The sequence below is a fragment of the Spermophilus citellus genome (assembly GCF_964194105.1).
Source record: "Spermophilus citellus genome assembly, chromosome: 18".
Lineage (NCBI taxonomy): Eukaryota > Metazoa > Chordata > Mammalia > Rodentia > Sciuridae > Spermophilus > Spermophilus citellus.
This window is the reverse complement of record NC_138200.1, coordinates 48,420,359-48,434,125: the sequence shown is the minus strand read 5'-3', so window position 1 is coordinate 48,434,125 and position 13,767 is coordinate 48,420,359.

Here is a 13,767-nt window from a genome sequence, read left to right as displayed (position 1 = left end):
GCACTTACGTACCAACCATTTGTATTTTACTACTAAAATTGCATTATCCTTACTTTATCAAGTACTCATCCATCAATTCATATATATATTCACAAGCAGCATCTTTTACCATTTTAAGATTGATTTGTTTTTATAGTTATCAGTAAGTTGCAAGAATATTTTAGAATTCTAGATTTCTTTCAAATCTGGGTCTTGCATTTATATCTTTTCAGGTAAGCTTTTAAAGAGAAAATCTTATTAATTTGGATGAAGATAAATATTTCATTTAAAAAATATGTTTGGCACATTCTTTGCCCAATATATGGAAGCATTGGTTACCCAAAGGACAAATACACATCATGTTATGAACTGAACAAAATTCATATTGGATATTGGTCTCTCAAATAAGCTATTGTATGAACTGAATAAATGTTCAATAATTTTTTTCTGTATGTTTATCCATTTCTTCCACAGTTAGGTGTTACAGAACACATCAATTTCCTGTTGAATAACCACTGCTTTCACTGAACATTTGACTGGGATGGAGTTTTATAGATCAAATAAAGTTTATGGGAGTCAGCATCTTAACATTTAACAATATTAAATCTCTTAGAACATGAATATGGTATATAACTCAATTTATTTAAATTTTTTATTTCTCTGTATTTAAATATTTAAATTCTTGTAGTTATTTTAGCAAAATGTACAATTTCTTGTAAATTTTTAAGAAAATCTTTTTAGTTGTAGATGGACACAGTATCTTTATTTTTATTCATTTATTTTTATGTGGTGCTGAGGATCAGGTGTGCAGGGCATGCATTCTACCATTGAGCTACAACCCCAACCTCTTTCTTATACATTTTTACAAAATTATTGCTCAGTTTTGTCTTAGTGCTTCTATACATATATTTTAAATTAAATTAATTATTTTTCCTTTGTTTGAAGGGACTATTTTAAATGGGGCAATATGTCTTTTGATCCATATGTTTATTTATTAAAATAATTCAATCACATTAGTCATTAGCTATAAATTATACTAACTGTGTAGGTTGCCCTTTTAAACTAGCTTGTGAGGTATAAACTATTGTCAATCAATGGTGCATATTTTAAGGTTTTCTTTAGGACTTTCTTCATTAGGGTGGTTCTACTCTGGGAACTGAAGCCAAGGCATGTTCATTGTTATAGACACCAGATGCTCTCCTTTTGCTTCTCCTAGTCAATTCCCTTCTTTTGAGATGGTCTATCCATCACTATCCTCTGACTCAATCACCTTGGACCAGGCCCATCAAAGACTCTGTTGGCAATGTCACTGGGACCATTTGCAACCTAATTAATCTATCTTCTTGGTGCCTCAAAACAGCACACACACTGCCTTAATTGCTACAACCTCACACCCACTGGGGACCACAAACAGAGAATAAGCAGACTCTGATGCCCCCTGCAACTCCTGTATTAGCATCATTTACTGCAAGATTAATGAGAGAAGCTGAGACAGCCAGAAGTGTAGAAGAAAACCCTAAGTATGTGCTTTAGGAAACTTCTCGGGCCTCTTACATAGAGCAAATTTTTAACCATTAATAAGAGCATCTTTGGGACACCATTGTGACTTTTCTTTTGTTTATTTACACACTTGAGACACATTGCTGACTTCAATAAAGTTTACCAAACCTGAAACATGACTTTAATATTCTTAATAAGAAAACTCAAATTTGAAATGGTGTTTCTTTAAATGTTTAAAATGTACTTTTATATGAAGTCATCAATTTATGCTCATATTCATTTCTTGAAATTGATGTTTAGTACATCAGATGTAGCAGTCTTTAAAAAAAACACTGTTTATATTTTTAAATATTTCACAAATTAACTCTGTAATAAACATAACACCACAACAAATAACATAATTATTATAAACCCAGTGAATTCAACCAGAAGGCCAAAAACACTCAAATAACCTCAACAAAAAATGAACAACAAAGCCAAAATCCTTTAGCGCTTGATTTTGAATCAAGTTTGCTTGAACTTGAAGATTGTCATGTTAATATTTTAATATCATAAATTGAATTCTCTCTATGTCATATGTCCAAAAACAAATGTTTTAATTATTCTATTTATCAAAAAAGAGATATTTGTATTGCATCAGGTTATACCAACTTAAAATAAAAGATACTTAATTGTCACATGATTCCATTTTATTTTCCAAAATTCCATTGGCTTTTTTAAAACGTGTGTATGGCATAAAATCAAATTCACATGTAGATTGTGGTTTGCTGATGGAGTAGAAAGAACACAGGATTCAGTATTTGGAGTAATGTAGAGTAAAAGCATGTGGGTCACATCCACCTGGGCTCTCTTTCCTGCAAGTCAGAGAGGAGGGAACTTTCGACTCTCCCAACCATTGTAACTTCTTAAGAATCCTACGGAGAATGGATAAAAGTGTCATCTGAAAACACTGGGTATTGCTTGGATGGTCATTTATTTTTAAAAAATTGTTTATATATACTTGTTTTCTCCAATGAAATAACCCAGATATTAATGAGTAATATGAGACCTGGAAATGAATGAGTCCCCATCTACGATCGAAACTTCAGAATAACACCAGTCAGGTGCTCTTCTCATGTATATATAAAATCTAACACCATTCCAGCAGTAAATTTCAAGATGTTTGTCATTTTTCATCATTCAATCATGATGATGTTATATCTATCCATCTAGCTCATCTTTCTAAAGGATAAATAAAGTGGGTTTTCAGCTCTTAAGTGATATGAAAAAGTCAGCAAGTAATCAGATGCAATGGGGTATGAAAATCTGGGTGATGAAGCAGAAAGCAAGGTGAATTATACTCTAATAAAGAGTCTAATCTATGTGCCTTATATATGTGTCTAATATATGTGCCCCCCCCACACACAATGGAGGGTGGACTCCATGGAATTTATAAACTAGTGAGAAAGAACATAATCATAATCAACATCAAGTGCTTTGAAAATGATACTAGAAAAAATTAGTGCATTAAATTTTATTAATCCTAAAAGGGAGACACTATGCAAAGAGAAGACCACGTCTTGATGGCTGGGATAACGATAATGATGTATTTTGGAAAATGGATGATATGTTTTTGAACTGTCAAGGGATTTGATGTATCAAAAATGAAGGGCCTAGAGGAACAAAAGACACAACAACTAATTAAATGTAAAAGATCTTACAAGATAGTGCTTAAGGTTACTATTCATACTGTGGTCAAAATAAATTGTTAAGTCATTTCATGCAGTAGAATGCCATACCAAGGTATTGTTGGATAAGATCACTTTTGCCAACCATGTGAAGAATAATTTGGGGTAGTGAAGATGACAGGTATGAGACTATTAGCAATTTTGGCTTTGGATAAGAAATGATGTTTCTAAAACCAATCTCATGCAGTGAGAGATAGGGGTAGAATATATCTATGAAGTAGAATGATAGGGATAGTCTCACCCATTGGATATAAGAAAGACGTCAATTACTAATAACAACACGTCTACTCTGCTACTAAGAGAGATTAATTGAAAATTCCACATGGTTTCCAGTACATATAGTCATATCCCACCCTAAAATTGCAGCTAAACAAACACATTCTTTGAGTTACCCAACAAATTCCACAAAGCTTTGTGTCAAACCGTAATCTTATGTTGCCTCAGGAAGGTGAATTTTCACTTTAGAATTACAAAATTCAAGGTTTTTTTATGGAAATTACTGACCTGACCATTGCCACCAAACATTTTAGGAAGTAGTCCCTACTCTAAAAAGACGAGTTCTTTCTTTGTATGCTTTTGTTCTTTTTTAAAAACAGCATCTTCTAAGAACAGACACAAATATTATATGTCCTACATAATGTGGGTGTTCTGATAGTGCACTCAGGTTAGATTAATTGTAATAAACAAAAATTGTCACTAAAGTTCTCAGCTTATGCCTCTAATATTGTGTGAATACATTTTATTTCCTAACATTATGAAACCGCCAAGAGTATAATAAATTACTTACCTAAGCCCTTTGAGGATTTTAGCATAATTTACCAAAACAAATTGATTTTAGCGGAAAAGCTGCTAATTTACATGGGTAGGAAGTGTTTTCCTTGGTGTGATGAATTTAATTTCAATTTCCCTGTTTGCATGAATTCACTCCAGTAATTCATCACTGTTAAATTAAACTATAACTATGTTTTACTTGAGTAGGCCCCTAACATTCAATATATGTGAATGAAAATAAATTGCCGTCTTGGTATGGCTTTATATTATATATACTACATGATTGTTAAGTTATCACTAATAGAATTAATATTTTTTTAAAAATAGAAAAAAACAGTAAAATGAAAAAAAATAACTATGAGCACTGTAGTTTTCTATCCTTTATCCAATTATTTTCAGGATTTTTTGTTTTGTTTTTATCTTTTTTTAATGGGAAAGGGTACATATTTATAGAATAATGACTATATACCAGTTTGTGTCCTAGGTGTTTTATATAGGTCATGTTGTTTTAACTTTTGACATATTCATTTATATGAGTTGCTAAATAAATAAGTAAAAGAAAAATGTTAGGAACTTCAAGAAATCAATATTTATTTCATGCAGCTTTGGAGGTTTAGAATCCAGAGTGGTCTGCTTGAGTGGTTTCATGCAGGGTCTTTCTCAAGGCCACAGTGAAGCTGCTGAATGGAGCTGTAGGTGAGCTCGGGGTTTGACTAGAGATGGAGAATTAACTGTAAAGCTCACTCATGTGGTTTTGGCAAATCTGAGTTCCTCTCTGGCTTTTGGCCCTAGACTTCTGTTTCTGCCATGTAAGCCTCTCCATAGGCACCTTAAGACATGGCAATTTGCTTTGCCCAGAGTGAATGATCAGAGAGGGAGAGGGAGGAGAAGAAGAGGGAGAGAGAAAAAGAAATTGATTGATTCACAAAGAACATCCAAGGCAGAGACTTTGTAGTCTTTCATAACCTAATATCAGAAGTATCCATTTCTCACTTCTGTATGTGCTATAGGTCCCACAGTCCAACATCTGGACAATGTGGGAGGAAACTTGACAAAGGTGTGAATACTGAGAAGCAGACATCAACTTGAAGAGCTCCCTACCACAGGTACCCAGGATATGCACTTCCGCAGCAAAACTAAAATAGGGATATTATTTTAAAATTCCTTAGGGAAAAATTTTGTTCCTGAAACTGCCAAGTCTTTGGCTACATTATTTAGAAATAAAGTTGCTCTCTCACCACGTCAGATCTGGACAGTTAATGCCATAACCATTGATGTGAGATAATACATAATGCAAACTGTGGGGCAAAGTCCTTTGACCCCAAAAGATGAATGTTTCCTAGAGGTTATATTTTAAACCCTTCATAAATGTGGTCCATCTCTTGTTTAATTTGATAAGCAGAACACATTTTGTAATTTTTTGAAATCTGTTCTTTTTAGTTATATGCAGTGCCCATTTTATAAAGTTCTGGTGGTAATAAGACTTAAATGCGATCACATCAATGTTTATAGTAGCTCAATTCACAATAGCTAAACTATGGAACCAACCTAGGTGTCCTTCAATAGATGAATGGATAAAGAAAATATGGTATATATATTCAATGGAATATTACTTAGCTTTAAAGAAGAATGAAATCAAGGCATTTGCCAGGAAATAGATGGAGTTGGAGAATATCATGCTAAGCGAAATAAACCAATCCCCCCCAAAACAAAGGCCAAATGTTTTCTCTAATATGCAGATGCTAATTCACAATAAGTTGGAGGGGGTGTGGGCACTAGGGAAGAATATAGTTACCTTATTTTAGGTAGAGGGAAGTAAAGGGAGGGGAGCAGAGGGGATGTGGGGATAGGAAGGATAGAAGAATGAAACAGACATTATCACTTTATATATATATATATAATTGCATAACTAATGTGATTATAATAACTAATATACATTCCGAAAAATGAGAAATTATATTTCATCTATGTATGATATGTCAAAGTGCATAAATGCATTCTACTGTCATGTGTAACTAATTAAAATAAATTAAAAATTTCTTAAAAAATAAATTTTTAGCTGTCAGGCAGCTCCACCAGCACATCAGTGAAGAATACTTGATTACAAAAACATTGGGGGAGCCAGTAACTGTTGGCTTGAGTTCAGCAACAACCTGATGTCGAATTCTGCTTAACTCTAACTCACTGGAACTTTACCCAAGTGCTTACATTTTTATAAAATGTCCATACAGATATACAAGAGGAGCAAGTGATCTGGTATGGGTGAATTATATGGTATTAGGATGTTTTAGTGCAAGCAAAGAAGATAGACCTTAGAGTTTGTGACAGGTATCCACCTGTGATGACCTAAATACAGTAATTTCTAGGTGCAGAAGGTTAACAAGGTCTTTGCATTCCTCAGAGTCTTCCAGCATCTCTTATGCCTACTTGTTCTAAATATCTAGAATGACATTATGCATTCACTCTCAGGACTGCAACTCAAAGGAAATGATAGAACAGCTTCAACTTCTACATCAGTCATGTTATTTTGCTCCAAAAAGAACACTGAATGCTGATATTTTAAATATTCCAAACTTGCTGGCATTTTTTTATTCAGATACTTGACCATAAAAAAGGTGGGAATAACAGTTTATGTAAAAAGAACCACCTATATTAACTTAATCTGCTCAAGACTTCTGCATGGATATATAATGAGATGGGTACTTGCAGAATGTTGTGTTTATTTATCTTTGGCCTTATAAAGAAACAACCATTTGCATATTTCTCTCAATTAAGTATTATGCTGACATACTTAATTAAAACTATAAAGGGCACTGACAATATTTCATTCTCTTAATGAAAGAGGAGACATATTATGCAGTTCAAAATGTCTCTCTATTTAATTTTTCTGACTTTTTTACTGCTCATACTGTGCTCCTTCCATGAATGTTGTCAATTAGGATGAAAAGAAGGAAAATTAAAGTCGCTCTTGAAAATGCACTTGTATTTGCTTTTGGAATCTGTGTACATTCAGAAAGTTGTGATTTGCATTTTTCATGTTTAATTAAACCCAGGAAAAGTGAACATTAGAGAAGCTGGGGCAGTTTTACCCTGTTTTCAGTGTTATCTTTTGACATTTTGGGGGATTCGTGTCTAAAAACAGTCTTTGGGAAAAAAATACATTTATTTTCTTTTCTCAGAAAAAGACAATAAGGATTCTTTCAAATTTCTACTGTGTAAATTTAAGTATATTTATGAGCATTTATAACATGACAGTGCTGGTAGAATTAATGTTGAATTAAATGTGTCTAACCACACATACACTGAACTTGAATTCTGGAAATATGATGGAACCATGCCCCTTTCATTGTAATTATGAAAGGTTTTTATGAACCTCAATCATGCCACCAGTAAAATGAAAATATTGGCACTTATTCCACTATCTATATTTATCAAATAGAGAATGCCACACACTTAATGTAAATGTAAGCACTTTAGAAATTATTATACATCAAACAAATAAAATCATATTTAGGTGAATCTGCATTCTTCTTAAATACAATAAGATGTAAAAATATTAACACCATCCAAATCTGCTCAGAAAGACAAATATATAAGCCACCATGGTTCAGGTAGGATGGAATATGTAATATGTTAGAGAAACAAAGTCAAGGTTTATAAATGCAAAGAACCTACATCTAATACATTTGCTTCTTTGAGCAGACTTCTTTGGAATAAGGCTATTAGAAACAGATCAGATCAGAGGAGGCAAAAATCCATTTCTGAAGACCAGACCAGGAACATTGTTTTATATGGAGTTAATATTTGAACAGAATTTTAAATAAAAAATTTAAATTTAATATTTACAGAAACAAATACATTTGAAAGCTGCCTTACCTGATTTCATGAACAGCAACTTTCTAAATAGTTGTTTCTGATTTTGTGTCCGCTTCTTTTTAGGTTATTGGAAACAGTCAAATACAAAACATTTTTAATGAGCTCAAATAAGAAAGTATGATAGTCTTAGATGTCTGCCTTTCTTTTTCTCTCTCCCCCAAGTTTCTCTGTGTTTCATTTGACATAATATGTATATGTGTGCGCGCGCACACACACACACACGCACAAACACATGTATACCACTAGTCTGTTTTCAAGACTTTTTTAGAAAACTTTTAAGTTTGCAACAAAAATTAAGAAGGTAAAAAGATTTCCCACATAACCCTGTGTGATACTTTCTTAATTCTCACCCATCATCATTCCTGTTATCATTGATGAACCTACATTAAATGTATCATTATCAACCAAAGTCCATAATTTACATTAGGATTCACTCTTGGTGTGTATTTTATGTGGGTTTGGATAAATGTATACTGATGTGCATCCACCATTATAGTTATCATATGGAATATTTTCATTATCCTAAAATCCTCTGTAGTCTACACTTTTATCCCTCCGTCTCAGGTAAGCCCTGGAAACCACTGATCCTTTTATATCTTCCAGAGTTGTGTAAGTTTTTCCCAACGTTTTGTGCTACTGGAAGCATACAATACTTACCTTTTTCAGATTGGCTCTTTTGCTTGAGGGATACGTATTCAGGTTTCTTCCGCGTGTTTTCATAGTGCAATAAAATTTCTTTTTTTTCCCCCCACAAAATATACCATTATCTAGATGAACCAGTTTGTTTGTCCAGTCACCTAATGAAGTGCATCTTAGCTGTTTCTAAGTGTTGGCAATTATAAATAAAACTTCTATAGGCATCAGTTTCATGCTTTTTGTAGACATAAGTTTTTAACCTTTGGGTAAATTCCAAGGAGTATGATTGCTATCTTGCCTGGGATGACTATATTTAGTTTTGTATGAAACTTCAAAATTTTCCCCCAAATACTGTATCCTCAGTTTACTTTCCCATAAGAAGTAAAGAAGAGCTCCAATTGCTCCACATCCACATCAGCATTTGCTGTTGTCAATTTTTTGAACTTTGTCCATTCTAATGGCATGTGGTGGTAGCCCTTTTAATTTTAACTTGCATTTTCCTGATAGTACATGATGTGGAATATCTTTCCATAAGTTTATGTGTCCTGTGTATGTCCTCTTTGTGAAAGTGGTCATTGAGGTCTGTAGCTCTACTTTTTAATTGGGTTGTTTGTCTTCTTCCTGGAGTTTTAGAATCCAATGAATCTTATGAATACAGTCCAACAGAGTCTTTTTTCAAATACTATATTTTTTCCCAGTCTGTAGCTTGTTTTTAATTCTTAAGTCTAGCTTATCAATTTTCCTTTATGTATCATGTGTGGTGTTGTATCTAAAACTCATCCACAAACTCTAAGACAACTAGATTTCATCCTATGTTAACTTCTAATAGTTTTACAGTTTTGCATTTAGGCTTCTAATTCACTTTGAGTTTTTTTTTGTTGTGTGAAGTTATATGTTCTATGTCCAGATTCATATTTTTCATATGTTTGTCAAAGTATTTTAGTACCATGTGTTTTTAAAAATGTTTTTTTTTCTTCATTGTATCACCTTTGCTGTCTTGTGAAATATTAGTTGACCTATTTCTGGGCTTCCTTAATTTCCATTCGTTAGTTTATATATTCTTTTCCTCTTTGAAGCTTCATAGTGAGCCTTAGAATCAAGCAGCATTTCCAGTCTTCTAACTTTCTTATCCTTTGATGTCTTGTTGGCTATTCTGGGTCTTTTGCCCCTTTGTATAAACATTAGAATCACTTTAATAATATCCACAAAATAACTTCCAGGATCAATAGATCCTATTGAATCTGCAGATCATGTTAGCAGATAATGTTTGACAATACTGAATGTTTCATCCATGAATATGAAATTCATAGGTTCTTTAGAAGCAAATCTTATTTCTCATATTTTTATTGATTTTTTCCAGATTGCTAAGGTAGACAGGGTGGGCTGAAGTTGGGTATTTCCATTCTCCCAAGTAGAATATCAAATCTGTCGATAATAAAGTATTTCCTTTACCCCAGATCAGTGAGTATATAGCAGGTGAAGCTCTGGTTGAAGATTTTCTCCTAAGGGCAGACCATAAAAGCAGGATTACGTGTAATTTTTCAACCTAGTTGTTGCTCTTTTGTCTGCCAAAAGTATGAGGGAAATTTCCTCCAACATTTGTTGATAAAACCTGATTAAGCTCCTGGAGGTAAGTCTTACAAAAGCACAGGGATAGCCCTGGATATTTTAATTCTCAGACTTGGTCACAATGATCCCTCAAAAATTCACCAGTTACAATTGAGGCTTTCCACCCTAACACTGGCTTCCACAGAAGTTTCAGTACATGGATTTCTGCACTGATAACTTGTGATTTTCTTTGCCTATCTGTCTTTGCATTTGGGAGCCAGTAATTTGCCTTATGCCCACTTTTTTTTTCATACAGATCTATGAAGTTTAATCTATTTTCCAGTTTTTTATGTGTTTTTAGGATAGAATGGCAACTTCTAAACTCCTTACATACTGAATGGTAAACTAAAAATCCACCAATCTGATTTTAAGCTCTAAGTTCTTATTTTGAAACAGTAAGATGAGACTATTATTGACGTAGTGGTAAGCATAAAGCAACTTTTTTATGCAATAGAATCTGAGTACCCCATCTTTCAGCTAAGCAATATCTTCAAGATATTTGTTTCAATTCTTAGCATCCATTTCCTTTTGTCCTTACTGAGCATGTCTGGGTACATGTCAAACAGGTTGTTTGATTGAATTGAACTTTGAACTATTGATTCATAATTTCTTCCAAATGATTAGAAGATGACGTATGTCACCTTTGGTGTATTGCTCTTTATCTTTCAATACATGAGAATAGCAGTTTGAGCTTGGCTGGACCATCTCTGTTTCTGCTATACATTGTTTCCCCTGTGAAACAAATATATCATAATTTGCATTAGCTGATCTTTTCAAGCAAACTTCTTTTTTTTTAACCAATACTATAACCAGGGTGTCCCAGATGTGGGAACCCAAGAAATTGTTCTTATCTTCTTGAGCAGAATAATTTTGTTGTCTATTTATAGCTAAGAGTAACAAACATTCCAAGAAGACGCTCTAAGAAATCTTCAGGATACCATGGTCCACAGAATTTATACAATAGTCATTGAGCAATTACAATATCACAAGTACTGTGAAAAGTACTTTAAATAAATATTTCACTAAATACAACCAGGAAATGCATGAAAAAGAATTGATTACTATTTTTTTTTTATATAACAGTACACTCAGGCTTTGAAATATCTTCCTATAGCCAAACAACTAAGACTTGATTTGAAGATCAAGAATCCACTTCTGAGTCTACATTCTACAATGATATTTAGTCAACTAATTGGTTACTTGATATTTCTGAGGGTTTGTTTGTTTGTTGTACTGGGATTGAACCCAAGGATACTTAACCACTGAGTCACATCCCCAGTTCTTTCTATATTTTATTTAGAGACAGGGTCTTGCTGAGTTGCTTAGGGCCTCCCTAAGTTTCTTAGACTGGCTTCAAACTCATGATCCTCTTCCTCAGCCTCCCAAGCTGCTGAGATTATAAGCATGCACCAACATACCTGGCAATTTTGGAGAGTTTTGTTCTCAAATGTAGAAAAGTTTCTGAGAGGACAGAGTCCTTTTAAACTGCTTCACATTCTATCTATTCAGGTTTCTGTTCCGTCATGTGCCACTTGCTGAATTTGCCTTTCTGGCACTTCAGTTTCCCAAATCGTCTTAAGGTACATGTGTTGGCATCTTGAGTGTCTGTAGGATATTTCACATTTTAAAGTGAAACTTAGCATGTGTCAGACATCCTCTACATCACACATCTGAAACTGTTCACAGTTTAAGTATTAGATCATTCTATATTTGTTTTGATGGCACACCTCTGCAAAAGTGTCACAAATATCAACATGACATAGAAAATGAGGATGCTGATAAACAATTAAGTTCCAAAGTTTGAAAAGTTACCCATAATACATTAGGCACCCATATCCGACTATTATAAATTGTGGTTAGTTAAAGATAAAATAAAAACATTGTATTTTTTTATATTATTATACATTTTAGAAAATGTCCATTATATTTTTAAAACAAAATTTTAAAAAGTACCCCTTCAGTTATTTGGATCTATATGTGCAATAATTTAAGTTGTTAGGTATTCTTTTGGCATAAAGACTCCATGAAAAGATTTCTTAGACAAGGACACTTAACTTAAGAAAGACTGGGAACCTGTAAATTATCCTCTTTTAGAACTTCCTGAGCAGGAAGAATTCAATCCTGGGCCTCACATTACAGGTTTCTATCCATGTAGAATTGTCACTTCTAGACTTAGATATAAGGGTTCAGGTCTTCAAGAGTGGCCACCAAAGGCTTATGGCACAACTTATGAGTTCAGTGTTGAGTAAGTGTTGGATAGTCCTGGGCCAGAAAAGTACCAAGTAGAGTAGGGACATTTAGGGAAATTACAGCTTTTTTTTTTTCTTTTCCATGTGTCACTTTGAAATGCATTTTTTTTTCCTTGTAGCCTTTTCTGACAAAGTCAAGCAAAACCTGTACACACATCACTAATTAAATGGCCTGGTCTCTTTGAAGCTATCTGTGAAGAAGTTGCTAGAATACAAACTCATGGCACTACAGGACTTTACCCCTGCCTCTGACTCAGTTTTCTTTTTCATTTTTACACCTGCTCTGGCTTCAAACCTTACCCATACAGTCATACAGCACTAAAATATTGTCACCATTCTCAGTACCTAGATAACTCTTGCTAAGACAGTATCTTTGACACCTCAACCCGCAATCAATACTCAGCCAGCATTAATATTCATCATGTGAATAAATTGATTATCAATAGACAATAAGTTCTCAAAAACATTAGAATCAGAAAAAGAGTTTGGGTTTTACAAATAAAATATTCTGTCAGACCTTTGGATCTTTCCTAAAGCATCCACAATCTCAGAGGCGCATTGATAAATTTCAGGGACATCAAACTCAGTACATTTTGAAGGTATCTTCATTTTAGTTAAAAATCTTCACAATGCACTCACTATTTGATTATGTCATTTTAATTTAGTTAATTAACAAAATAATCAAAGGATTAAATTGAACATACTCCATCCTTCTGATGTTAAAAAAGTTATCATTTTATTTTTTGTGCATTGAAGACAGGTCCAAATGGATCAAGACAAGAAAGTGTAGTTATTGAACTTTGTTTTCTCATCAAACACCAATGTAAGGACCCCAAGCCTGTTATTAAGTTTAATACTCCTTTCTGCCTTCCAAAATAGGTTTTATATTTCTATTCTATAAAGTTCAACACTGAATTCAGAGTTGATAAGTTGCCTGATGCTTCAAAAGTGGAAAATGTGCGATTTGAATTTATATCTGAGTTTATCTGATTATTTCAAGACAGTGCTTAAAAATGAACACTTTCAGAGTAATCACGAAGGTACACACAGTACATTGTTACTAACCTGCTTACAGGATGGTTTCTGATAATGAACTCTGAGTGAGAAATTAGCTCATTCATTTTATGAAGGTTTGGTCTGCCAAACAAGTAAAAAAAAAAAAAAAAAAAAAAAGAATCAGTTGCCCTCCTCATTCATTGCTGCTATTGAGTTTCTCCACACTGAGCCTTCCCACTGACTTCTGAGGAGCTGAACACAGAGAGCATTAAAAGGCCACAATCTGATCTTGCTTTACCCCCTGTTGTGCTAATCTGAACTCCCTGGAAGCTCCTGTGAAGTCAATATGAGCTCAGAGTTCAGTTCCACTTCTCAAAGAAAAAGAATGTGCTAAGAATTTGGATCCCAGTCAATGGTTCCTTCTG